We start from the raw sequence: 27812 nt of genomic DNA on the forward strand, positions 1-27812 counted from the left end.
TTGAGGTTCATCCACATTGTAGCATGTAACAGTACACCATTCCATTGCATGGCTGAATAATGTTCCATGTGTGGATGTAACAAACTTGTTTATCTATTCATCTGTTAATGGGCATTTTGACTGTTTCCACCTTATACCTATTGTGAATAGTGCTGCTATGAAAATTTGTATATAGGTAATTGTTTAAATACCTGTTTTCAGTACTTTTGGTATATACTTAGCTGTGCAATTTCTGGGTCATAAGGCAATTCTATGTTTACTTTGAGAAACTGGCAAACTATTTCCACAGTGGCTTTACCATTTTGCATTCCCACCAGCAATAACTGGTTTCTTCACATTCTCACCAACACTTTCCATTTTCTAGATTATCGACAACTTAGTGGGTATGAAGTGATATGTTGTGGTTTAAAATAAATTTCCCTAATGACTAATTATGCAGAGCATGTTTTCATGTACTTATTGATCATTTGCATAGATTTATTTTTGAGAAATATCTGTTCAAATCCTTTATCCATTTAAGAATTAGGTTTTTTTCTTGTTGAGTTGTAAAAGTTCTTTCCATATTCTGTATACTAGAGAATACAATTCACAAATATTTTTTCTCATTATACAAGTTGTCTTTTCACTCTCTTGATTGTGTCCTTTGATGCACAAAATGCTTAAATTTCATGAAGCTCATTTTATCTAATTTTTCACTTGTTGCTCATGCTTTTGGTGTCATATCTAACAATCCATTGCTAAATCTAAAGTCATGAAAATTTACCCATAGATTATTTTCTTAGAGTTTTATAATTTTAGCTCTTACATTTAGGTTACCAATAAATTTTGAGTTAATTTTTGTTTGTGTTGAGAGTTATGGGTCCAATTTCATTCTTTTGCATGTGGATATCCAGCTGTCCCAGCACCATTTGTTGAATAGGCTACCATTTCCTCATTGAGTGGTCTTGGAACGCTTGTCAAAAATCAGTTGATCATACATATGGGTTTACTTCTGGACTCTCAATTTTATTCCATTGGTCCATATGCCTGTACCACACCTTATAATTCTTTTTATTTCTGTAAGGTCAGTGATGCTGGCCCCTCTTCCATTCCTGCTTTTAGTAATTTGAGTCTTTTTATCTTCTTCATTATAGCTAAACATTCATACATTTTGTTCATCTTTTCAAAGAACCAACTTTTAGTTTCTCTAATTTTTTGTTTTCTATTTTATGTAATTTTTTTCTGCTCCAATCTTTATTATTTCCTTCTTTTCACTTACTTTGATTTAATTTGCTCTTCTTTTTTAAAAAAAATTTTATTGGAGTATACTTGATTTACAATGTACTGTTAGTTTCTGCTGTACAACAAAGTGAGTCAGTTATACATATACATATATCCACTCTTTATTAGATTCTATTCCCATATAGGTCATTACAGACTACTGAGTAGAGTTCCCTGTGCTATAGAGTAGGTTTTTTATCAGTTATCTATTTTATATAAAGTAGTGTGTATATCTCAATACCAATCTCCCAATTTATCCCTCCCAACTCCCACATTCATAACCATAAGTTTGTTTTCTACAATTTGTGACTCAATTTCTGTTTTGTAAATAGGTTCATTTGTACCATTTTTTTAGATTCCACATATAAGAAATATCATATGATATTTGTCTTTCTCTCTTTGACTTACTTCACTAAGTATGACAATCACTAGGTCCATCAATGTCACTGTAAATGGCATTATTTCATTCTATTTTATGGCTGAATAATATTCCATTGTATATATGTACCATGTCTGCTTTATCCGTTCCTCTGTCAATGGACATTTAGCTTGCTTCCATGTCCTGGCTATTGTAAATAGTGCTGCAATGGACATTATGGTGCATGTATCCTTTCAAATTATGGTTTTCTCCAGATATGTACCCAAGAATTGCTGAATCATATGGTAGCTCTCTATTTAGTTTTTTAAGGAATCTCCATACTGTTCCCCATAGTGGCTGTACCAATTTACATTCCCACAGTGTAGGAGGGTTCCCTTTTCTCCACATGCTCTGCAGCATTTATTGTTTGCAGATTTTTTGATGCTGGCCATTCTAACCAGTGTGAGGTGTAGGAGGGTTCCCTTTTCTCCACATGCTCTGTAGCATTTATTGTTTGCAGATTTTTTGATGCTGGCCATTCTAACCAGTGTGAGGTGATATCTCATTGTAGTTTTGATTTAAATTTCTCTAATAATTAGTGAACTTGACAGAGCATGTTTCATGTGACTCTTGGCCATCTGTATTTCTTCTTTGGAGAAATGTCTATTTAGATCTTCTGCCCATTTTTTCATTGGGTTGTTAGTTTTTTTTTTTGATATTGAGCTGCATGAGCTGCTTGTATATTTTGGAGATTAACCCTTTGTCAGTTGCTTCATTTGCAAATATTTTATTGCATTCTGAGGGTTGTATTTTCATCTTGTTTATGGTTTCTGTTGCTGTGCAAAAGCTTCTAAGTTTTATTAGGTCCCATTTGCTTATTTTTGTTTTTGTTTCCATTACTCTAGGAGGTGGGTCAAAAAGGATCTTGCTGTGATTTGTGTCTTAAAGTGTTTTGCCTATGTTTCCCTCTAAGAGTTTTATAGTATCTGGCTTTATATTTAGGATTTAAATCCATTTTAAGTTTATTTTTGTGTATGGTGTTAGGGAGTATTTTAATTTCATCCTTTTACATGTAGCTGTCCAGTTTTCTCAGCACCACTTATTGAAGAGGCTGTCTTTTCTTCATTGTATATTCTTGCCTCCTTTGTCAAATATAAGGTAACCATATGTGCATGGGTTTATCTCTGGGCTTTCTATCCTGTTCCATTGATCTATATTTCTGTTTTTGTGCCAGTACCATACTGTCTTGATTACTGTAGCTTTGTAATATAGTCTGAATTCCAGGAGCCTGATTCCTCCAGCTCCACTTTTCTTTTTCAAGATTGATTTGGTTATTCGGGATCTTTTGTGTTTCCATACAAATTGTAAAAATTTTTGTTCTTGTTCTTTGAAATATGCCATTGGCAGCTTGATAGGGATTTCATTGAATCTGTAGATTGCTTTGGGTAGCATAGTCATTTTCACAATGTTGATTCTTCCAATCCAAGAACATGGTATATCTCTCCATCTGTTTGTATCATCCTTGATTTATTTCATCCGTGTCTTATAGTTTTCTGCATACAGGTGTTTTGCCTCCATAAGTAGGGTTATTCCTAGGCATTTTATTCTTTTTTTGTTGCAGTGGTAAATCCGAGTTTTTCCTTAATTTCTCTTTCAGATTTTTTGTTGTTAGTGTATAGGATTGCAAGAGATTTCTGTGCATTAATTTTGTATGCTGATACTTTACCAAATTCAATGATTAGGTCTAGTAGTTTTCTGGTAACATGTTTAGGATTCTCTCTGTATAGTATCATGTCATCTGCAAACAGTGACAATTTTACTTCTTCTTTTCTGATTTGGATTCCTTCTATTTCATTTTCTTATCTGATTGCTGTGGCTAGGACTTCCAAAACTATGTTGAATAATAGTGGTGAGAGTGGACACCCTTGTCTTGTTCCTGATCTTAGAGGAAATGGTTTCAGTTTTTCACCATTGAGAATGATGTTGGCTGTGGGTTTACATATGTGGCCTTTATTATGTTCAGGTGGCTTCCCTCTATGCCAACTTTCTGGATAGTTTTTATAATAAATGGGTGTTGATTTTGTCAAAAACTTTTTCTGCATCTCTTGAGATTATCATATAGTTTTTATACTTCAGTTTTTTAATATGGTGTATCACGTTGATTGTTTTGTGTATATTGAAGAATACTTGCATTCCTGGGATAAACATCACTTGATCATGGTGTATGATCCTTTTAATGTGCTGTTGGATTCTGTTTGCTAGTATTTTGTTAAGGGTTTTTGCATCTATGTTCAGCATTGATATTGGCCTGTAGTTTTCTCTTTTTTTGTGACATCTTTGTGTGATTTTTGTATCAAGGTGATGGTGGGCTCATGTCCCACCCTCTGCTATATTTTGGAAGAATTTGAGAAGGATAGGTGTCAGCTCTTCTCTAAATGTTTTATAGAATTCACCTGTGAAGCCATCTGATCCTGGGCTTTTGTTGGAAGAATTTTAATCACAGTTTCAATTTCAGTGCTTGCAATTTATCTGTTCATATTTTCTGTTTCTTCCTGGTTCCGTCTTTGAAGGTTGTACTTTTCTAAGAATTTGTTCATTTCTTCCAGGTTGTCCATTTTATTTGCATACAGTTGCTTGTAGTAGTCTCTCATGATTCTTTTATTTCTGCAGTGTCAGTTGTTACTTCTCCTTTTTCATTTCTAATTCTGTTGATTTGAGTCTTCTCCCTTTTTTTCTTGTTGAATCTGGCTTATCAAGATTGGCTGGTTTATCAAATTTTCTTATCTTCTCAAAGAACCAGGTTTTAGTTTTATTGATCTTTTCTCTTGTTTCCTTCATTTCTTTTTCACTTATTTTTGATCTGATCTTTATGATTTCTTTCCTTCTGCTTTGGGTTTTTTTTTGTTCTGTTTTGTTTTGTTTTCATTTTCTAATTGCTTTAAGTGTAAGGTTAGGTTGTTTATTTGAGATTTTTCTTATTTCTTGAGGAAATATTGTATTGCTATAAACTTCCCTATTAGAACTGCTTTTGCTGCACCCCATAGTTTTTGGGTCATCATGTTTTCATTGCCATTTGTTTGTAGGATTTTTTTTTTATTTCCTCTTTGATTTATTCAGTGATCTCTTGGTTATTTACTAGCGTATTGTTTAGCCTTCCTGTGTTTGTATTTTTTACAGTTTTTTTTTCCTGTAATTGATATCTAGTCTCATAGCATTGTGTTCAGAAAAGATATTTGATATGGTTTCAATTTTCTTAAATTTCCCAAGGCTTGATTTGTGACCCAAGATATGATCTATCCTGGAGAATGTTCCATGTGTACTTGAGAAGAAAATGTATTCTGTTGTTTTTGAATGGAATGCACAGGCTCCTGGAGGGTATGGGTAGTGACCTGTGTCTGCACACAGGATCCTTGGTGGCAGCAGTGACAGGTGTAGCAGGCCATTCCCACCTCTGGGGTCTGTGAGATGACAGCTGTGGCTCATACCCATCTCTGGAGCTTGCTTAGACAGTGCTCTGCCATCTGTGGGCACACAGAACAGGAAACCTCTCTCCTCATGCACCCTGAGACAATGGTCTCTTGCCTCTCCAGCAGGTCCAGACATTTTTCCAGGACTCCCTCCCAGCTAGCTGTGGCACACTAGCCCCCTTCAGGCTGTCTTCACATAGCCAACCCCAGTCCTCTCCCTGGGGTCTGACCCCCAAAGCTCGAGCTTTAGCTCCCAGGCCTCACCCGCCCCAGCGGGTAAACATACAAGCATCTCAGGCTGGTGAGTGCTGGTTGACACAAATCCTCTGTGAAGGAATCTCTCCGCTTTGCCTTCAGCACCCCTGTTGATGCTCTGTCCTCTGTGGCTCTGAAGCTCCCCACTCCCATCCCACCAGTGAAGGTGCTTCCTAGTGTGTGGAAACTTCCTCCTTCACAGCTCCCTCCAGAGGCCCAGGACCCATCCCTATCCCTTTGTCTCTTCTTTTTTTCTTTTTTCTTTTGCCCTACCCAAGTATGTGTGGATTTTCTTGCCTTTTGGGAAGTCTGAGGTCTTCTGCCTGTATTCAGTAGGTGTTCTGTAGGAGTTGTTCCACATGTAGATGTATTTTTGATGTATTTGTGGGGAGGAAGGTGATCTCCACCTCTTACTCCTCTGCCATCTTGAAAATCTCCTAGTTGTTTTACCCTTACTGAAGTTTTATCTTTTTATTCCTCAAGCTGGATAAACTCAACTGACCTGTATGCTGTTGAATTAGTGAACTTTTCACTTTAGTGATCACACTTATTATATCTAGAATTTCTTTTATTTTGAAATAATATTAATTAATTAATTTATTTATTAATTTATTTATTCTATTTTTTGGAGACATCCTCCTCATAGTTACCTTGTGTCCTTTAGGAATGATTTTTTTTTTAACTTCTCTGAACATAGCTAATTTAAAGTCTTTGTCTATGAAGTCTAATGTCTGAGATTTCTCAGGGTCAGTTTCCATTGCCTGCATGTTTTCCTGTGTATAAGACATACATTTCTATTTCTTTGCATGTATTGTTAATTTTGTTAAAAATTAAAAAAAATTAATCATGTAATCAGGGAACTCTGAAAATCAGATTGCATCCCCAGCGTTCATCTTTATTGCTGTTTGTTAAGTGACTTTCTTCAATGAATTCTTTAAAATCTGTGTCCTTTCTTTTATGCAACCACTGACATCTCTTCCTGATTAGCTTTTTTTTTTTTTTTTTTTTTTGCATTACGCGGGCCTCTCACTGTTGTGGCCTCTCCCGTTGCGGAGCACAGGCTCCGGACGCGCAGGCTCAGCGGCCATGGCTCACGGGCCCAGCCGCTCTGCGGCATGTGGGATCTTCCCAGACCGGGGCACGAACCCGTGTCCCCTGCATCAGCAGGCGGACTCTCAACCACTGTGCCACTAGGGAAGCCCCCTGATTAGCTTTTTGGCCAGATAATGGTTGGATGGAGATTTCCTTAAATGCCTTGGGACAATGTGGCTCCCAGTCTTTGTTAAGGAGATCTCTGTGTGTTGGGGTCTATCTTCAAGGCCCTGACAGGCAGTTTACAACTTTGCCTTAGCCTTCAATCCTTGCCTGTATTGGAGGGGTGAGAGCTTAGGGCCTTCACATGTCCTTCTTGAGACGAGACTGTGCATAACCCTGGCCATTCACCTGCCTTACACATGAACATGGCCCTCTAAATTCCCAAGGTAATGTCACGGACTCTCAACAGTCCATAGAGATGGACATCTTATTTGTCAATTTTTCCTTTTAAGATTTTGGTCAGCCTCTAGTTTATCCCAACCAGTATCACTACATCAGGCAGCTACAACATGAAACAGTATCTTCTATTCTTTTTTTAACAGAGAAAATGTCATTTACACTAGGAGGGCTCAGGTCAAACAAAGCAAAGCCTGTGTTATGGAGCTTTTGAGGAAGTTTCCACACAAGGTAAAACAGTGACAACTCTCTGAGATGGGGCTTGTAGGCTCCTCCAATCACATTCTGCCCCTTCCAGTGACTGCTAGGCTGCTGGATTTTTTTTTTTTTTTTTTTACAGATACCATCCATTTTGTGGCTATTGGTTTTCTTTTTTTTTCTATTTTACAAATTTATATATTTTTATTTTTGGATGTGCTGGGTCTTTGTTGCTGTGAGGGGGCTTTCTCTGGTTGTGGCAAGTGGAGCCTACTCTTCATTGCGGTGCATGGGCTTCTCATTGCAGTGGGTTTTCTTGTCGCGGAGCATGGGCTCTAGGTGCACGGGCTTCAGTAGTTGTGGCACACGGGCTCAGTAGCTGTGGCATGCGAGCTCTAGAACGCAGGCTCAGTAGTTGTGATGCACAGGCTTAGTTGCTCTGTGGCATGTGGGATCTTCCTGGGCAGGGCTCGAACCCATGTCTCCTGCATTGGCAGATGGATTCTTAACCACTGTGCCACAAGGGAAGCCTGTGGCTTTTGCTTTTTAAAGTTACTGTGAAGGTGATGAGTGAGGGAAGGAATTAGGCAAGTGGAATTGTTGAATCATTTACTGTTCTTACTAGCATTCAATTGTTTTTCTTTTTTTTTAAACATCTTTATTGGAGTATAATTGCTTTACAATGGTGTGCTAGTTTCTGCTTTATAGCAAAGTGAATCAATTATACATATACATATGTCCCCATATCTCTTCCCTTTTGCGTCTCCCTCCCACCCTCCCTATCCCACCCCTCTAGGTGGTCACAAAGCACCGAGCTGATTTCCCTGTGCTATGCGGCCGCTTCCCACTAGCTATCTATTTTACGTTTGGTAGTGTATATATGTCCATGCCACTCTCTCACTTTGTCCCAGCTTACCCTTCCCCCTCCACATATCCTCAAGTCCATTCGCTAGTAGGTCTGCATCTTTATTCCTGTCTTGCCCCTAGGTTCTTCTGACCATATTACAAGCCTTTAGTTCATTTTCAGTGTTCTGAAAACTTTTATAATTTTTTGCCAGGTTTTGTTTGTTTGTTTGTTTTTTGTGTATCTACATCACGGGTTTGTGAGTTTTGAATGAGGAAAGTCTTATAGTACCTAGCTCATAGCAAGTGCTCATTCAATGGTTACTATAATCATTTTGTTTGTTTATTTGTTGTTAATTCTTTTATTAATTTTAAAATTTTATTTTATTTATTTTTTTATACAGCAGGTTCTTATTAGCCATCAATTTTATCCACATCGGTGTGTACATATCAATCCCAATCACCCAATTCATCACAACGCCACCCCCACCCCCACCACTTTTGCCAGTGTTTTTATTACTTTGGTAAAAGAGAAGATTTTCAGAGGTCTCTACTCCACCATTCTGCTCTATGGTTTTCAGTTAATTTCTCTGTGATATCTTCCTCTCTGGAATTCTCTCTCTCAACTCCAAGCTATTTGGGCAGCCAGGGACTTTGATCACTTTCTCATCTGCTTTTAGAAATATGACTGTGATTTCTACTTAGCCTCTATTCCCTTGTACTCTGATATAGAAAATCCACACAGGGAATAATCCAGGGTATAATATGGAGTTAACTTTGTGTGTTTCCATTTTCCCAATGATTATAGACCCTCAATTATTAATTCATCACTTGCTTCACAATAATTCTCAGACAATAATTTTATATACCTTACCTAAATTTATAGCTGTTTTTTGGCAGGAACATTAGATTAGTGCCATATGAGCTAATCTGTCATAACTAGAGCCATAAGTATAGCTGCCCTTATAATTTCTTCTTTCATTTCCTTTACAGGGAACTGGTTAAATAATTGTGGTGAATCCACATAAAAGAGTATTTTGCAGCCTAAATAAAAGAGAAGGATTTATACTTCTACAAAGTGATCTCCAGAATGAATTATGTTTTTTCATGTCTTGGAGTATTTTATTTTATTTTAAACATCTTTATTGGAGTATAATGGCTTTACAATGGTGTGTTAGTTTCTGCTTTATAACAAAGTGAATCAGTTATACATATATCCCCATATCTCTTCCCTCTTGCATCTCCCTCCCTCCCACACTCTTTATCCCACCCCTCTGGGGGATCACAAAGCACCGAGCTGATCTCCCTGTGCTATGCAGCTGTTCCCCACTAGCTATCTATTTTATATTTGGTAGTGTATATATGTCCATGCCACTGTCTCACTTTGTCCAAGCTTACACTTAGCTCTCCCCGTGTCCTCAAGTCCATTCTCTAGTATGCCTGTGACTTTATTCCCGTCTTGCCTGTATGTTCTTAATGACCTTTTTTTTGTTGTTTTTCTTTTAGATTCCATATATATGTGTTAGCATACAGTATTTGTTTTTCTCTTTCTGACTTACTTCACTCTGTATGACAGACTCTAGGTCCATCCACCTCACTACAAATAACTCAATTTCATTTCTTTTTATGGCTGAGTAATATTCCATTGTATATATGGGCCACATCTTCTTTATTCATTCATCTGTTGATGGACACTTGGGTTGTTTCCATGTTCTAGCTATTGTAAATAGAGCTGCAATGAATATTGAGGTACATGACTCTTTTTGACTCTTGGTTTTCTCAGGGTATATGCCTAGTAGTGGGATTGCTCGGTCGTATGGTAGTTCTAACTGTAGTTTTTTAAGAAACCTCCATACTGTTCTCCATAGTGGCTGTATCAATTTACATTCCCTCCAACAATGCAAGATGGTTCCCTTTTCTCCACACCCTCTCCAGCATTTATAGTTTGTAGATTTTTTATGATGGCCATTCTGACTGGTGTGAGATGATATCTCATTGTAGGTTTGATTTGCATTCCTCTAATGATTAATGATGTTGATCATTCTGTCATGTGTTTGTTGGCAATTTGTATATCTTCTTTGGAGAAATGTCTATTTACGTCTTCTGCCCATTTTGGGACTGGCTTGTTCATTTTTTTGATATTGAGCTGCATGAGCTGCTTGTAAATTTTGGAAATTAATCCTTTGTCAGTTGCTACATTAGCAAATATTTTCTCCAATTCTGAGGGTTGTCTTTTCGTCTTGTTTATGGTTACCTTTGCTGTGAAAAAGCTTTTACGTTTCATTAGGTCCCATTTGTTTATTTCTGTTTTTATTTCCATTTCTCCAGGAGGTGGGTCAAAAAGGATCTTGCTGTGATTTATGTCGTAGAGTGTTCTGCCTATGTTTTCCTCTAAGAGTTTTATAGTGTTTGGCCTTACATTTAGTTCTTTAATGCATTTTGAGTTTATTTGTGTGTATGGTATTAGGGAGTGTTCTAATTTCATTCTTTTACATGTAGCTGTCCAGTTTTCCCAGCACTACTTATTGAAAAGGCTGTCTTTTCTCCATTGTATATTCTTGCTCCCTGTATCAAAGATAAGGTGACCAGGTGTGCATGCGTTTATCTCTGGGCTTTCTATCCTGTTCCATTGATCTATATTTCTGTTTTTGTGCCAGTACCATACTGTCTTGATTACTGTAGCTTTGTAATATAATCGGAAGTCTGGGAGCCTGACTCTTCCAGATCCATACTTCTTTCTCAAGATTGCTTTGGCTATTCTGGGTCTTTAGTGTTTTCATAAAAATTGTGAAATTTTTTGTTGTAGTTCTGTGAAAACATGCCAGTGGTAGTTTGATAGGGATTGCATTGAATCTGTAGATTGCTTTGAGTAGTATAGTCATTTTCACAAAGTTGATTCTTTCAATCCAAGAATATGGTATATCTCTCTATTTGTATCATCTTTAATTTTTTCATCAGCGTCTTATAATTTTCTGCATAGAGGTCTTTGGTCCCCTTACGTAGGTTTATTCCAAGGTATTTTATTCTTTTTGTTGCAATGGTAAATAGGAGTGTTTTCTTAATTTCACTTTCAGATATTTCATCATTAATGTATAAGAATTCAAGAGATTTTTGTGCATTAATTTTGTATCCTGATACTTTACCAAATTCATTGATTAGCTCTAGGGGTTTTCTGGTACCATTTTTAGGATCCTCTGTGTATAGTATCTGGTCACCTAAAAAGAGTGAGAGCTTTACTTCTTCTTTTCCAATTTGGATTCTTTTTATTTCTTTTTCTTCTCTGACTGCTGTGGTTAAAACTTCCAAAACTATGTTGAATAATAGTGGTGAGGGTGGGCACCCTTGTCTTGTTCCTGATCTTAGTGGAAATGCTTTCAGTTTTTCACCATTGAGGTCGATGTTGGCTGTGGGTTTGTCATATATGGCCTGTATAATGGTGAGTTAAATTCCCCCTATGCCTACTTTCTGGAGGGTCTTTATCATAAATCGGTGTTGAATTTTGTTGAAAGCTTACTCTGCATCTATTGAGATGATCATATGTTTTTTTTTCCCTTCAATTTGTTAACATGGTGTATTACATTGATTGATTTGCATATATTGAAGAATCCTTGCATTCCTGGGATAAACCCCACTTGATCATACTGTATGATCCTTTAATGTGCCATTGGATTCTGTTTGGTAGTATTTGGTTGAGGATGTTTGCACCTATGTTCATCAGTGATAATGGCCTGTAGTTTTCTTTCTTTGTGACATCTTTGTCTGGTTTTAGAATCAGGGTGATGGTGACCTCGTAGAATGAGTTTGGGAGTGTTCCACCCTCTGATGTATTTTGGAAGAGTTTTAGAAGGATAGGTGTTAGCTCTTCTCTAAATGTTTGATAGAATTCGTTTGTGTAGCCATCTGTTCCTGGGCTTTTGTATGTTGGAAGATTTTTAATCACAGTTTCAATTTCAGTGCTTGTGATTGGTCTGTTCATATTTTCTATTTCGTCCTGTTTCAGTCTCGGAAGGTTGTGCTTTTCTTAGAATTTGTCCATTTCTTCCAGGTTTTCCATTTTATTGGCATATAGTTGCATGTAGTAATCTCTCATGATCCTTTGTATTTCTACAGTGCCAGTTGTTACTTCTCCTTTTTCATTTCTAATTCTATTGATTTGAGTGTTCTCCCTTTTTTTCTTGAGGCTAATGGTTTATCAATTTTGTTTATCTTCTCGAACAACCAGCTTTTAGTTTTATTGATCTTTGCTATTGTTTCCTTCATTTCTTTTTCATTTATTTCTTTTCTGGTGTTTATGATTTCTTTCCTTCTGCTAACTTTGGGGGATTTTTGTTCTTCTTTCTCTAATTGCTTTAGGTGTAATGTTAGGTTGTTTATTTGAGATGTTTCTTGTTTCTTAAGGTAGGATTGTATTGCTATAAACTTCCCTCTTAGAACTGCTTTTGCTGCATCCCATAGGTTTTGGGTCATCCTGTTTTCATTGTCATTTGTCTCTAGGTATTTTTTGATTTCTTCTTTGAGTTCTTCAGTGATCACTTGGTTATTAAGTAGTGTATTGTTTAGGCTCCATATGTTTGTATTTTTTACAAAATTTTTCCTCTAATTGATATTTAGTCTCATAGCATTGTAGTCGGAAAAGATACTTGATACGATTTCAATTTCCTTAAATTTACCAAGGCTTTGATATGTGACCCAAGATATGATCTATGCTGGAGGATGTTCCATGAGCACTTGATAAGAAAGTATATTCTGTTGTTTTTGGATGGAAGGTCCTGTAAATATCAATTAAGTCCATCTTTTTTAAGGTATCATTTAAAGCTTTTTTTTACTTATTTTTTTGCATTTTGGATCATCTGTCCATTGGTGAAAGTGGGTTGTTAAAATACACTACTATGATTGTGTTACTGTTGATTTTCCCTTTTATGGCTCTTAGTATTTGCCTTATGTATTTAGGTGCTCCTATGTTGGGTGCATAAATATTTACAATTCTTATACCTTCTTCTTGGATTGATCCCTTGATCATTATGGAGTGTCCTTCTTTGTCTCTTGTAATAGTCTTTGTTTAAAGTCTATTTTGTCTGATATGAGAATTGCTACTCCAGCTTTCTTTTGATTTCCATTTGCATGGAATATCTTTTGCCATCCCCTCACTTTCAGTCTGTAGGTGTCTCTAGGTCTGAAGTGGGTCGCTTGTAGACAGCATATATTATGGGTTGTTTTTTTGTGTCCATTCAGCCAGTCTATATTTTTTGGTTGGAGCATTTAATCCATTCACATTTAAAGTGATTATCGATATGTATGTTCCTATTACCATTTTCTTAACTGTTTTGGGTTTGTTATTGTAGGTCTTTTCCTTCTCTTGTGTTTCTCACTTAGAGAAATTCCTTTAGCATTTGTTGTAAAGCTGGTTTGGTGGTGCTGAACTCTCTCAGCTTTTGCTTGTCTGTAAATGTTTTAATTTCTCTGTCAAATCTGAATCAGATTCCTGCTGTGTAGAGTCATCTTGGCTGTAGGTTTTTCCCATTCATCACTTTAAATATGTCCTGTCACTCTCTTCTTGCAGAGTTTCTGCTGAATGATCAGCTGTTAACCTTATGGGGATTCCCTTGTGTGTTATTTGTTGTTTTACCCTTGCTGCTTTTAATATGTTTTCTTTGTATTTCTTTTTTGATAGTTTGATTAATATGTGTCTTGGAGTGTTTCTCCTTTTATTTATCCTGTATGGGACTCTCTGTGCTTCCTGGACTTGGTTAACTATTTCCTTTCCCATATTAGGGTTGTCAACTATAATCTCTTCAAATATTTTCTCAGTCCCATTCTTTTTCTCTTCTTCTTCTGAGACCCCATAGTTCAAATCTTGGTGTGTTTAATGTTGTCCCAGTGGTCTCTGAGGTTCTCCTCAATTTTTTCATTCTTGTTTCTGTATTCTGCTCTGCAGTAGTTATTTCCAGTCTTTTATATTCCAGATCACTTATCCGTTCTTCTGCCTCAGTTATTTTGCTATTGATCCCTTCTACAGAATTTTAAATTTCATTTATTGTGCTGTTCATCATTGTTTGTTCTTTAGTTCTTCTAGTTCTTGTTAAACGTCTCTTGCATTTTCTCCATTCTATTTCCAAGATTTTGGATCATCTTTACTATCATTATTCTTAATTCTTTTCAGGTAGACTGCCTATTTCGTTTTCATTTGTTTGGTCTGGTGGCTTTATACCTTGCTCCTTCATCTGCTGTGTGTTTCTCTGTCTTCTCATTTTTCCTAAGTTACTGTGTTTTGGGTCTCCTTTTGCAGGCTGCATGTTCGTAGTTCCCATTTTTTTTGGTGTCTTTCCCCAGTGGCTAAGGTTGGTTCAGTGTGTTGTCTTGGCTTCCTGGTTTAGGGGAGTAGTGCCTGTGTTTTGGTGGATGACGCTGGATCTTGTCTTTCTGGTGGGCTGTCCCCCGTCTGGTGGTGTGTTTTGGGTGTCTGTGACCTTGTTATGATTTTAGGCAGCCTCTCTGCTAATGAGTGGGGTTGTGTTCCTGTCTTGCTTGTTGTCTGCCATAGGGTGCCCAGCACTGTAGCTTCATGGTCGTTGAGTGGAGCTGGGTCTTGGTGTTGAGATGGAGATCTCTGGGAGCTTTTTGCCGTGTGATATTGCATGGGGCTCGGAGGTCTCTGGTGGACCAACGTCCTGAACTTGGCTTTCCCACTTCAGAGGCACAGCCCTGACGCCTGGCTGGCGCACAAAAGCCTGTTATCCACACGGCTCAGAGTAAAAGGGAGAATGAAAGAAAGAGGTAAAATAATATAAAATAAAATAATTAAAATAATTATTAAAAAATATTTTTAACGTAATAAAAAAAGAAAGAAAGAAAGAAGAGAACAACCAAACCAAAAATGCAAATCCACCAATGATAACAAGTGCTAAAATCTATACTAAAAAAAAAAAAATCAAAACAAAAAATGGAAAGGGAGAAGCCTAGGACAAATGGTAAAAGCAAAGCTATACAGACAAAATCACACACAGAAGCGTACACATACACACTCACAAAAAGAGAAAAAGGGGGAAAAAAATATATATATATCATTGCTCCCAAAGTCCACCACCTCAATTTGTGGTGATTCATTGTCAATTCATGTATTCCACAGGTGCAGGGTACATCAAGTTGATTGTGGAAAATTAATCCACTGCTCCTGAGGCTGCTGGGAGAGATCTCCCTTTCTCTTCTTTGTTTGCAGAGCACCTGGGGTTCAGTTTTGGATTTGGCCCCGCCTCTGTGTGTAGGTGTACTGAGGGCATCTGATCATTGTTCAGACAGCATGGGTTTAAAGGAGCCACTGATTCAGGGGCACTGGCTCACTCAGGCCCGGGGAAGGGAGGGGTATGGAATGCAGGGTGAACGTGTGGCGGCAGAGGCTGGCATGACGTTGCACCACCCTGAGGCATGCCGTGTGTTCTCCCTGGGAAGTTGTCCCTGGATCACGGGACCCTGGCAGTGGCAGGCTCCTGGAAGGGTTGGTGTAGATAGTGACCTGTGCTTGCACACAGGATTCTTGGTGGTGGCAGCAGCAGCCTTAGTGTCTCATGCCCATCTCTGTGGTCTGCACTGATAGCCACAGCTCATGCCTGTCTCTGGAGTTCCTTTAAGTGGCGCTCTTAATCCCCTCTCCTCATGCACCAGGATACAAAGAGGGAAGAAAATGTCTCTTGCCTCTTCAGCAGCTCCAGACATTTTCCTGACTCCCTCCTTGGTAGCTGTGGTGCACTAGCCCCCTTCAGCCTGTGTTCTCGCAGCCAACCCCAGTCCTCTCCCTGGGATCCGATCTCTGAAGCCTGAGCCTCAGCCCTGGCCCGCCCTGGCAGGGGAGCAGACAAGTCTCTTGGCCTGGTGAGTGTTGGTCGGCACTGATACTCTGTGTGGGAATCTCTCTGATTGCCCTGTGCACCCCTGTGCCTGCACTCTCCTCTGTGTCTCTGAAGCTTCCCCCCTCTGCCACCCGCAGTACTGCCCATGAAGGGGGTTCCTAGTGTGTTGAAATGTTTTCTCCTTCACAGCTCCTTCCCACTGGTGCAGGTCCCATCCCTACTATTTTGTCTCTGTTTTTTCTTTTTTCTTTTGCCTTACTCAGGTACGTGGGGAGTTTCTTGCCTTTTGGGAAATCTGAGGTCTTCTGCCAGTATTCAGTAGGTGTTCTGTAGGAGTTGTTTCACATGTAGATGTATTTCTGATGTATTTGTGGGGAGGAAGGTGATCTCCACGTCTTACTCTTCCATCATCTTGAATCTCCACATTGGGTGCATTTGTCATTTGGAATTATGGTTTTCTCCATGTATATGCCCAGTAATGGGATTGCTGGGTCATATGGTAGCTCTTTTTTGTTTTATCAGGAACCTCTATACTGTTCTCCATAGTGGCTGTGTCAAGTTACATTCCCACCAACAGTGCAAGAGGGTTTCCTTTTCTCCACAACCTCTCTGGCACTTATTATTTGTAGATTATTTTTTTATGTTCAATATTTAACAAATATTTATCCTCCATCTCACCTGTATCAGGCAGTGTTCTAGGAACCAGATAGAACGATGAACAAAACAGACCAAAAGACCTGCTCTCATGGGCTCAAAGAAAAGTGATTTGGAGAAAGAACAAATTGGGCTTAGCCTGGAAACTGTGTAGCATCTAAATATAGTAAGGAGAAAGCAGGAATCCGTTAGCAAACTGTTGGTAGATTTTTTGATTATAGCCATTCTGATTAGTGTGAGGTGATACCTCATTGTGGTTTTGATTTGCTTTTCTCTAATGATTAGTGATGCTGAGCATCCTTTCATGTGTTTGTTGGAAATCTGTATATCTTCTCTGGAGAAATGTCTATTTAAGCCTTCCTCCCATTTTTGGATTGGGTTATTTGCTTTTTTTGATATTGAGCTGCATTAGCTACTTGTGTATTTTGGAGATTAATCCTTTGTCAATTGCTTCATTTGCAAATATTTTCTCCCATTCTGAGGGTTGTATTTTCATCTTGTTTATGGTTTCTGTTGCTGTGAAAAAGCTTCTAAGTTTTATTAGGTCCCATTTGTTTATTTTTGTTTTTGTTTCCATTACTCTAGGAGGTGGGTCAAAAAGGATCTTGCTGTGATTTATGTCATAGAGTGTTCTGCCTATGTTTTCCTCTAAGAGTTTGATAGTGTCTGGCCTTACATTTAGGTCTTTAATCCATTTTGAGTTTATTTTTGTGTATGGTGTTAGCAAGTGTTCTCATTTCATTCTTTTACATGTAGCTGTCCAGTTTTCCCAGCACCACTTATTGAAGAGGCTGTATTTCTCCATTGTATATTCTTGCCTCCTTTGTCAAAGATAGGGTGACCATATATCATGGGTTTATCTCTGGGCTTCCTATCCTGTTCCATTGATCTATATTTCTGTTTCTGTGCCAGTACCATACTGTCTTGATTACTGTAGCTTCGTAGTATAGTGTGAAGTCAGGGAGCCTCATTCCTCCAGCTCTGATTTTCTTTCTGAAGATTTCCTTGGCTATTCAGGGCCTTTTGTGTTTCCATACAAATTGTAAAATTTTTGTTCTAGTTCTGTGAAAAATGCCGTAGGTAGTTTGATAGGGATTGCATTGAATCTGTAGATTGCTTTGAGTAGTATAGTCATTTTCACAATGTTGATTCTTCCAATCCGAGAACCTGGTATATCTCTCCCTCTGTATCATCTTTGAGTTCTTTCTTCAGTGTCTTATAGTTTTCTGCATACAGGTCTTTTGCCTCCTTAGGTAAGGTTATTCCTAGGCATTTAATTTTTTTTTCATTGCAATGGTAAATCCGAGTTTTTCCTTAATTTCTCTTTCAGATTTTTTGTTGTTAGTGTATAGGAATGCAAAAGATTTCTGTGCATTAATTTTGTATCCTGCTACTTTACCAAATTCATTGATTAGGTCTAGTAGTTTTCTGGTAACATGTTTAGGATTCTCAATGTATAATATCATGTCATCTGCAAACAGTGACAATTTTACTTCTTCTTTTCTGATTTGGATTTCTTCTATTTCTTTTTCTTCTCTGATTGCCATGGCTAGGACTTTGAAAACTATGTTGAATAATAGTGGCAAGAGTGGACACCCTTGTCTTTTTTCTAATCTTAGAGGAAATTTTTGCACTTTTTCACCATTGAGAACAATGTTGGCCATGGATTTGTCATATATGGCCTTTATTATGTTGAGGTACTTTCCCTCTATGCCCACTTTTTGGAGAGTTTTATTCATAAATGGGTTTTGAATTTTGTTGAAAACTTTTTCTGTTTCTATTGAGATTGTCATATGGTTTTTATTCCTTTATTTTTTAATATGGTATGTCACATTGATTAATTTGTGTATAGTGAAGAATCATTGCATTCCTGTGATAAACTCCATTTGATCATGTTGTATTATCCTTCTAATGTGCTGTTGGATTCTTTTGGCTAGTATTTTGTTGAGGTTTTTTGCATCTATGTTCATCAGTGATAGTGGCTGTAGTTTTCTTGTTTTGTGATATCCTTGTCTGATTTTGGTATCAGTGTGATGGTTGCCTCATAGAAGGATTTGGGGAGTGTTGCTCCCTCTGCTATATTTTGGAAGAGATTGAGAAAGGTAGGTGTTAGGTCTTCTCTAAATGTTTCATAGAATTCACCTGTGAAGGCTTCTGGTCCTGGGCTTTTGTTTGTTGGAAGATTGTTATTCACAGTTTCTATTTCAGGGCTTGAGATTGGTCTGTTCATATTTTCTATTTCTTCTTGTTCCAGTCTTGGAAGGTTGTACTTTTCTAAGAATTTGTCCATTTCTTCTGGGTTGTCCATTTTATTGGCATATAGTTGCTTGTAGTAGTCTCTCATGATCATTTGTATTTCTGCAGTGTTAGTTTTTACTTATCCTTTTTCATTTCTTATTCTCTTGATTTGAGTCTTCTCTCTGTTTTCTTTCTTGATGATTCTGGCTAATGGTTTGTCGATTTTGCTTACCTTCTCAACAACCAGCTTTTAGTTTTCTTGATCTTTTCTGTTGTTTCCTTCAATTTTTTTTCATTTATTTCTGATCTGATCTTTATGATTTCTTTTCTTCTGCTTTCAGTATTTTTTTGTTTTGTTTTGTTTTCATTTTCTAATTGCTTCAGGTGTAAGGTTAGGTTGTTTATTTGAGATTTTTCTTGTTTCTTGAGGTAGGATTGTATTGCTATAAACTTCCCTCTTAGATATACTTTTGCTGCATTCCATAGTTTTTGGGTCATCGTGTTTTCATTGTCATTTGTTTCTAGGTATTTTTTTTTATTTCCTCTTTGATTGCTTCAGTGATCTCTTGGTTATTTAGTAGTGTATTGTTTAAATTCCATGTGTTTGTATTTTTTACAGTTTTTTTTCCTGTAATTGATATCTAGTCTCATTGTATTGTGGTCCGAAAAGATACTTGTTATGATTTCAATATTCTTAACTGTCCTGAGGGTTGATTTATGAATCAACCTTTAATCTATCCTGGAGAATGTTCCATGAGCACTTGAGAAGAAAATGTATTCTGTTGTTTTTGGGTGGAATGTCCTATAAGCATCAATTAAGTCCATCTGGTCTAATGTGTCATTTAAAGTTTTGTTTCCTTATTTATTTTCATTTTGGGTGATCTGTTCATTTTGAAAGTGGGTTGTTAAAGTCCCCTACTATTATTGTGTTATTCTAAATTTCCCCTTTTATGGCTGTTAGCATTTGCCTTATGTATTGAGGTGCTCCTATGTTGGGTGCATAGATATTGACAATTGTTATATCTTTTCCTTGGATTGATCTATCGATCATTATTCAGTGTCCTTCTTTGTCTCTTGTAATAGTCCTTATTTTAAAGTCTATTTTGTCTGATCTGAGTATTGCTACTCCAGCTTTCTTGTGCTTTCCATTTGCATGGAATATCTTTTTCCATCCCCTCACTTTCAGTCTGTATGTGTCCCTAGGTCTGAAGTGAGTCTCTTGTAGACAGCATCTATACGGGTCTTGTTTTTGTATCTATTCAACCAGTCTACATCTTTTGGCTGGAGCATTTAATCCTTTTATATTTAATGTAATTATCGATATGTATGTTCCTATTACCATTTTCTTAATCGTCTTGGTTTGTTTGTGTAGGTCTCTTCCTTCTTTTGTGTTTCCTGGCTAGAGAAGTTCCTTTAGCATTTGTTGTAAAGCTGGCTTGGTGGTGCTGAATCCTCTTAATTTGTGCTTGTCTGTAAAGGTTTTAATTTCTCCATCAAATCTGAATGAGATCCTTGCTGGGTAGAGTCATTCTGGTTGTAGGTTTTCCCCTTTCATCACTTTAAATATGTCCTCCCACTCCCTTCTGGCTTGCAGAGTTTCTGCTGAAAGATCAGCTGTTAACCTTATGGGGATTCCCTTGTATGTTATGTGTTGCTTTTCTCTTGCTGCTTTTAATATTTTTATCTGTATTTAATTTTTGATAATTTGATTAATATGTGTCTTAGCATGTCTCTCCTTGGATTTATACTGTATGTGACTCCCTGTGCTTCCTGGATTGATTGACTATTTGTTTTCCTTTTCCTTTTCTTTCCTGAAGTTTTCAATTATAACATCTTCAAATATTTTCTCAGACCCTTTCTTTTTCTTTTCTTCTTCTGAGAACCTATAATTTGACTGCTGGTGCATTTAATGTTATCCCAGAGTTCTCTGAGACTGTCCTTAAATTTTTTCATTCCTTTTTCTTTATTCTGCTCTGTGGCAGTTAATTCCACTATTTTATCTTCCAGGTCACTTATCCATTCTTCTGCCTCAGTTATTCTGCTGTTGATTCCGTCTAGAGTATTTTTAATTTCATTTATTGTATTGTTCCTTGTTGTTCGCTCTTTAGTTCTTCTAGGTCCTTTTTCAACGTTTCTTGTATTTTCTCCATTCTATTTCTCAGATTTTGGATCACTTTTATTGTCATTACTCTGAATTCTTTTCAGGTAGACTGCCTATTTGGTCTTCTATTTGTTTGGTCTGGTGCGTTTTTACCTTGCTCCTTCATCAGCTGCATACTTCTCTGTCTCCTCATTTTCTTGAGCGTTCTGTGTTTGGTGTCTCCTTTTCACAGGCTGCAGGTTTTAGTTCCCATTATTTTTGCTGTCTGCTCCCAGTGGGTGAGGTTGTTTCAGTGGCTTGTGTAGGCTTCCTGGTGGAGGGGAGTGGTGCCTGTGCTCTGTTGGGTGGGGCTAGATCTTTTCCTTCTGGTGGGCAAGGCCACATCCCATGGTGTTTTGGGGGGAGTCTGTGAACTTATTATGATCTAAGGCAGCCTTTTAGCTAATGAGTAGGGTTGTGTTCCTGTACTGGTAGTTGTTTGGCCTGGGGCATCCAGCACTGGAGCTTGCTGGCCATTCCATGGAGCTTGCTCTTCATGTTGAGATGGAGATCTCTGGGAGAGCTCTTGCTAATTGATATTACTTGGGAATGGGAGGTCTCTGGTGGTGCAATTTTCTGGACTTGGCTCTCCCACCTTGGAGGCTCAGGCCCAACACCCAGCCAGAACACCAAAACCCTGCCAGCCACATGGCTTGGAAGAAAAAGGAAAAAAACCCCATAAGATATAATCCCAAACCAAATGGTAAAATCAAAACTAAACAGACAAAATCACACAAAGAAACATACACATTCACAGTCTCAAAAAGAGAAAAAAGGGAAAAAAATAATAAAATAAAAAATATACATAAAGAAATTTAAAATGGAAGAGAGCAACCAAACCAGTAATCAAATCCACCAATGATAACAAGCACTGAAAACTAAACTAAGACTAGCATAAAACCAAAAACATATCAGTTGCAGAAAGCAAACCCCAAATCTACAGCTGCTCTCAAAGTCCACCATCTCAATTTTGCAAACATTCATTGACTATTCAGGTATTCCACAGATGCAGGGATTATCAAGTTGATTGTGGGGGTTTATTCTGCTGCTCCTGTGGCTGTATGGAGAAATTTCCCTTTCTCTTCTTTGTTCACACAGCTCTTGGGGTTAAGCTTTAGTTTTGGCCCTGCCTCTTTGTAGGCTGCCCTCAGGCAACTGTTTCCCACCCAGACAGGAGGGGGTTAAAGCTGCAAATGATTAGGGCTTTCTTGCTCACTCAGGCCAGGGAGAGGGAAGGGTATGGTAGTCATAAGTGGAATGCAAGGGGAGCCTGTGGTAGCAGAGGCCAGCATGACTTTGCAACATCCTGAGGTGCACTGTGTGTTCTCCATGGGAAGTTGTCCCTGAATCATGGAACCCTGGCAGAGGCGTGCTGCACAGGTTCCCAGGACAGGGGGTGGGGTGGGGTGGTGGTGCATTAGGTAGTGTCCTATATTTGAACACAGGATTCTTGGTGGCAGCAGTCACAGCATTAGCAGTTCATGCCCGTCTCTGGGGTTAAAACTGATAGCCATGGCTCATGCCCATCTCTGGAGCTCATTTACGCAGTTCTCTGCCTTCTGTGGGCACACAGAGTAGGAATCCCTTCTTCTCGGGCACCGCAAAACAATGGTCTCTTGCCTCTTCAGCAGGTCCAGACTTTTTCCCAGACTCCCTCCTGGCTAGCTGTGGCACACTAGCCCACCTCAGCCTGTCTTCACACAGCCAACACTAGTCCTCTCCCTGGGGTCTGACCTCTGAAGCCCGAGCCTCAGCTCCCAACTCCCACCTGCCCCGGTGGGTGAGTGTGGTTGGCACCAATCCTCTGTGCAGGAGTCTCTCCACTTTGCCCTCTGCACCACTGTTGCTGCACTCTCCTCCATGGCTCTGAAGCTTCCCCACCACCCACCCCCTGTCCCTGCCAGTGATGGGGCTCCCTAGTGTGTGGAAACATTTCCTTCTTCACAGCTCCCTCCAAGAGGTGCAGGTCTCATCCCTATTCTTTTGTCTCTGTTTTTTCTTTTGCTCTACCCAAATACATAGGGATTTTCTTGTCTTTTGGGAAGTCTAAGGTCTTCTGCCAGCATTCTGTGTGTGTTCTGTAGGAGTTGTTCCACATGTAGAAGTATTTCTGATGTATTTGTGGGGAGGAAGGTCATCTCCGTGTCTTACTCTTGTTCCATCTTGAAGGTCTCTCCAGAATGAATTAGTAATTATAAAAATCAACCCAAAGTGCAGTGTCTCTTATGATAATTACACGGACTTCACCTATTATGGTTGTGTTCACACTACTAGTCTTGAATTCTATAATTCTGTTTGGTATTAAGGGCTTAGTTCCATGGAAGATCTCCCTCAAAGCTTGTCCCTTTTTTGCTAAGACGGGTGATCTGGATGCCTAGTAATATACATATGTGATAGAGAAGTATGTAAAACACTTCAGTGAACTTTTTAGGGATCCAATAGTGTAGAACAATGGTTCTCAAACTTCTTGATATTAGGAAACCTCTATACACACTTAAAATTTTTGAGTATACAAAAGGATTTTTGTTTATGTGAGTTAAATCTGTCATTATTTACTGATGACAAATTTAAATTGAGAAAATTTAAAGCTATGTATTTGTTCATTAAAAAAGTAAAAATAAGAAACCCACTATGTGTTAAAATATTTTCATGAAAATAGCTACATTTTCAAAAAATTTAGTTAGAAAACTGATATTGGATTTATGTTTTAAAATCTCTTCATGTCTCACTTTATAGTACTCATCTAGATTCTCATATCTGCATCTACATTCAATGTGTTGCACTATTTTGTTTTGATTGAGGGGCATGAAGAAAATCTGTCCTCACACAGATATATAGTTGAGAAAAAGAAAATATTTCACTAGGTTTTTCAGGTTTTCTTCATATACCTCAACCAAAACAACGTAGTGCAACACATTGCCTGTAGAAGTAGATGTGTGAATATTCTTCTCTAATACACCACTGTTTAGTCCATTTGATCTTCTCTAACAAAGTACCAAAGACTCAGTAGCTTATAAGCAACAGATATGTATTTCTCATGGTTTTAGGCTGGGAGTCCAAGATCAAGGCTTCAGGAGATTTGGTGTCTGGTGAGAGATTCCTGGTTTATAGACAGCTGTCATTTCCAAGTGTGCACAAAGGGTGGAAGGGGTGAGGAATCTTTCTGCAGTCTGTTTTATAAGTGTTCTAATCCCATTCATGAGGGCTCTGACCTTATGACGTAATTATCTCCCAAAGGCCCCACCTCAAAAAATACCAACATGTCAGGGATTAAGTTGGAATACATGAATTTGTGGGGGGACACCAACATTTAGTCTATGGCAGCCACCAACACTCAACAAGTGGTAGTTATTTTTTAAATGTGGCTATGAGAACTTGAAATGTGGGTAGTGAGATTAAAGAACTAAATATTTAATTTTATTTCACCTCAATTAAGATTTAAACTTAAATAGCCACATGCAACCAGTGGATACCATATTGGACAGCACAGTTTTGTAACATCATACCATAATCATTTGGGAAATGTTTGTTCCCTGAGTCATGCCCCTCTTTCAAATGTTGATAGATTTTATTGTGAATTATCAAAAGCTCACTTTTGTTAACATCACCACCATTCTCATCAGAAAAATCTTTAAGTATGTATATATATTTTTGGGGGCTGCTTTGAATCTTTGTTGCTATGTGAGGGCTTTCTCTAGCTGTGGTGAGTGGGGGCTACTCTTTGTTGCAGTGCGTGGGTTCTCATTGTGGTGGCTTCTCTTGTGGCAGAGCATGGGCTCTAGGCACACAGGCTTCAGTAGTTTTGGTGCACAGGCTCAGTAGTTGTGGCTCGAGGGCTCTAGAGCACAGGCTCAGTAGTGTGGCACATGGGCTTAGTTGCTCTGTGGCATGTGAGATCTTCATGGACCAGGGATTGAACCCATGTCCCCTGCATTTGCAGGCAGATTCTTAACCACTTTGCCACCAGAGAAGTCCAAGAAAAGTCTTTAAGTATTAAAAAGCTATCCAAAATTCTAATTTTTTCTTGAAAGGCCTCATTTTACCATTGGAAACAGATACTATCAGTAGTTTTTTTTTTTATTTTTTTGAAGGTTCTTGCTCTCTTTGTCATTTTTGGGAAAAAAAGGGATAAATATGCAAACGTGTCTGAATAACTGCAGTTTACCTGTCACTCAGTTTAAAATGGTGTCTGATGAAGAAAAGCAGTGTAGTTTACAATTCAACCCGTCATACTTGTGTTTTTCTACTAGACAGCCATCCTTGAAAATGTAGCAGAGCCTCTTCAAGTAGATTTCCAACTTCTTCACATAAAGTAGTTAAAGGATATGCATGGAAAGGCTAAAATTTAATACGATTAATAATTTTTACTGCTTTATCAATGGAATTCCTAAGTGACTTCAATTTTTTTCCTACAAATGCATGATGTTGAAAAATACATTGTACTGGTGCATTTGGTGCCACAGCATTAATTCATGTTTAGGCATCAGCAGTTTTTACCCACCATACTTTTGCCCAATCAGTACAGATGTCAAACAGTTTAAAAGGCAAATAATATCTTATTAATATTATGGAATTATTTTGACCTCACCCCTCACTAAAATGCTCTCAAGGACCCCCAAGAATACACAATCAACCTTTTAACAGCTGTTAGTCTAGAGTATGCTAGGATATATCCTGAAAGGTAAAGGACAAATTATTGTATGCATTAATGGTGCAATGGTAAACATGTCATTAAGAAAGAGGCACAAACCATAGCTTGAGTTTGGGTATAAGAGTTTGGCAAAAGTCTGCAAAAGCATTCTATGGAGAATCAATTGGCTATATGGTATTTACAAGAAGGAATGTTGTTTATATTTTTATTATTTGTAAATTATGTTTTGCATATCCTTTATACCAGTAAAACTGATGATTACATTTAAAAAGAAAGAAAGAAAGAAAAAGGAAAGAGGCACATCCCTTGGTGAATGTCTTTGGATTTTGGAAGCGTACACTTGGAAATTCTGCTATCAGTCATATGTTGAGTAACTTGTAAGGCTGAGAGGTTTGGGTTGGACTCAGAACAAGAGAGAACTTTGCAGCAGATCCAGGCTGTGGTGCAAGTTTCCCTGATGTGAAATCCACATGACCTGACAAATTTAATGGTAAGTTACTGCATTGATTTTTAAAATCCTAATTAAATGAATATAGAGTAAAAATACTGCATAGTGGTAGGCTTTCAGGAGACACTCAGGACACAGAGGTGAACTAGAACCAAGCACAGGGGGAGACTGGTACATGGCAGATAACCACTTAAAGAAGAGAACTCAACAGTACAGACTCAGCTACATTTCCTTTGGTCGCACCTGCCTAATCATTTTACCAACTGCCTAGTCTGTAGGATTGACATTGAGTAGTAAAAGGTTTAACTGAAGGGCACAAAATAACGTTCAAATCTGAAATACTTATAATGCCTTGAGTGATGTCAGATTAACACTCTAATAAGAAAGACAATATCCAGAAGGTTCCATAACAAAATGGAAATGGTTTGTACATTAACATGCTAATAGGGAAATTCAAGGAGGTACTCATTATATCCACATACAGATAGCCTCTGTTCCCCTGGTCTGACTTTGAAACACCTGACAAGCTGCCAGATTGCAGCTCCCTGTAAACTGCTCCCAACTGTCCAAAAAGATATTTAGTTTGTGGTTAACAGTTCCAATAAGGATGGACAGCATCCTTTATAGAGAGTCACCTCAAAATGACTGATGGAAGTCTTCTGATTGAAGAAGATAAGACATATCAGCCCAGGGATGAATTGCACACTGTTTTTTTCTTGCAGTGCTGGAAGAATTGAGCCATAATAAGCACCCTTATGTTTGTGTTTCTACAGACTCACGGGCAGTGGCCCATGGCCTGACCAAATGGTTACTATGGGCACTGGAAAATTGGAACATAAAAAGATGTTCATATGGGATATGTTAAGAAAAAAATCAATGACACTGGTTAAAGATGGTAAGAAGACTATTTAGAACCTTCACACCAGGAATAGGGACCACTGCAATGGGAATTTACAGTGAGGGAGAGAGATGGGGATCAACTCTGAATACAGCCAGCACCAGTGGGTATTTATAGCCAAGGAGCAGGATGGGGATCAGTGGATGGAAAACTACTAAGAGGAAACATCAAGGGTTAGGGGCATTCTGGCTAAACTGACCTAACAGGATTCTTTACTGAAGACAGGCCAGGGGTGAAGGTGGAGGCTCAGGACCCCATCAGATATCTAGAGGGGGTAATTCTGACTAAACTCAACTTACTGAGGTTCTTGTTAAAACTGGCTTTTTCAAGGACGTGCACAATGGGCTTAGGAGAAAGTCCAGGAGCCTGACTACTGTTCTAATCTTGGCCAGGCCCCCTCTTGTTCCAGGAGAGGAGAGATTCTTCTTTCCTTTGAACAAGGTAAGGCTACTTCTTGTCAGTTGCCTTCTGTTATTAAGGACCAGCTGGATCACCTGTTGAGACTTGATAGTAAAGGGTGTATGCTGAATGGTGCTAGCCATCATGCATTTAATGAGGGATGTTTCTATGAAAATAAAAGAAGAACAAAGATTAATTAGTGAGAAACCCAGTTTCTAACTATTCTGGTGAACTTTCTTATTGGCCCACACAGGAGAAGGCATAAATTTCACCCATACATGAGCCGTTGTGATTTCCTTGAAATTTATGTCAAGTCATCCAGATTCAGCTTTCAGGACTTCAGGACAAGGAAAGGTTTAGTTCTCAATAATTTTAAGTCAGAAGTGAAAAAATGCAAACATTAGTTTGGAGAATTACAGCCACACATTGGAAGAAATTACAAGAATTCAGAACTCAGTCCAGTTACAGGTAGGTAACGAAACTTTAAAGACAATGAATGAGACTAGAATTTAATACCAACAAAGGTGTGCTGCAGTTTTCCATTGAAACAGAATTTTCCCCTCTACACTCACTCCCATTTATATCAAAGATAGTCAAAATAAGACTAATTTGTTTGCAAAAATCTCATTATACTTGGCCTGGATATTTACATAAGCACAGAAAGAATA

The sequence above is a fragment of the Delphinapterus leucas genome, chromosome 2 (assembly GCF_059928025.1).
Source record: "Delphinapterus leucas isolate spDelLeu-1000000601 "Yukka" chromosome 2, BTC_Dleu_Yukka2, whole genome shotgun sequence".
NCBI classification, from domain to species: Eukaryota; Metazoa; Chordata; class Mammalia; order Artiodactyla; family Monodontidae; genus Delphinapterus; species Delphinapterus leucas.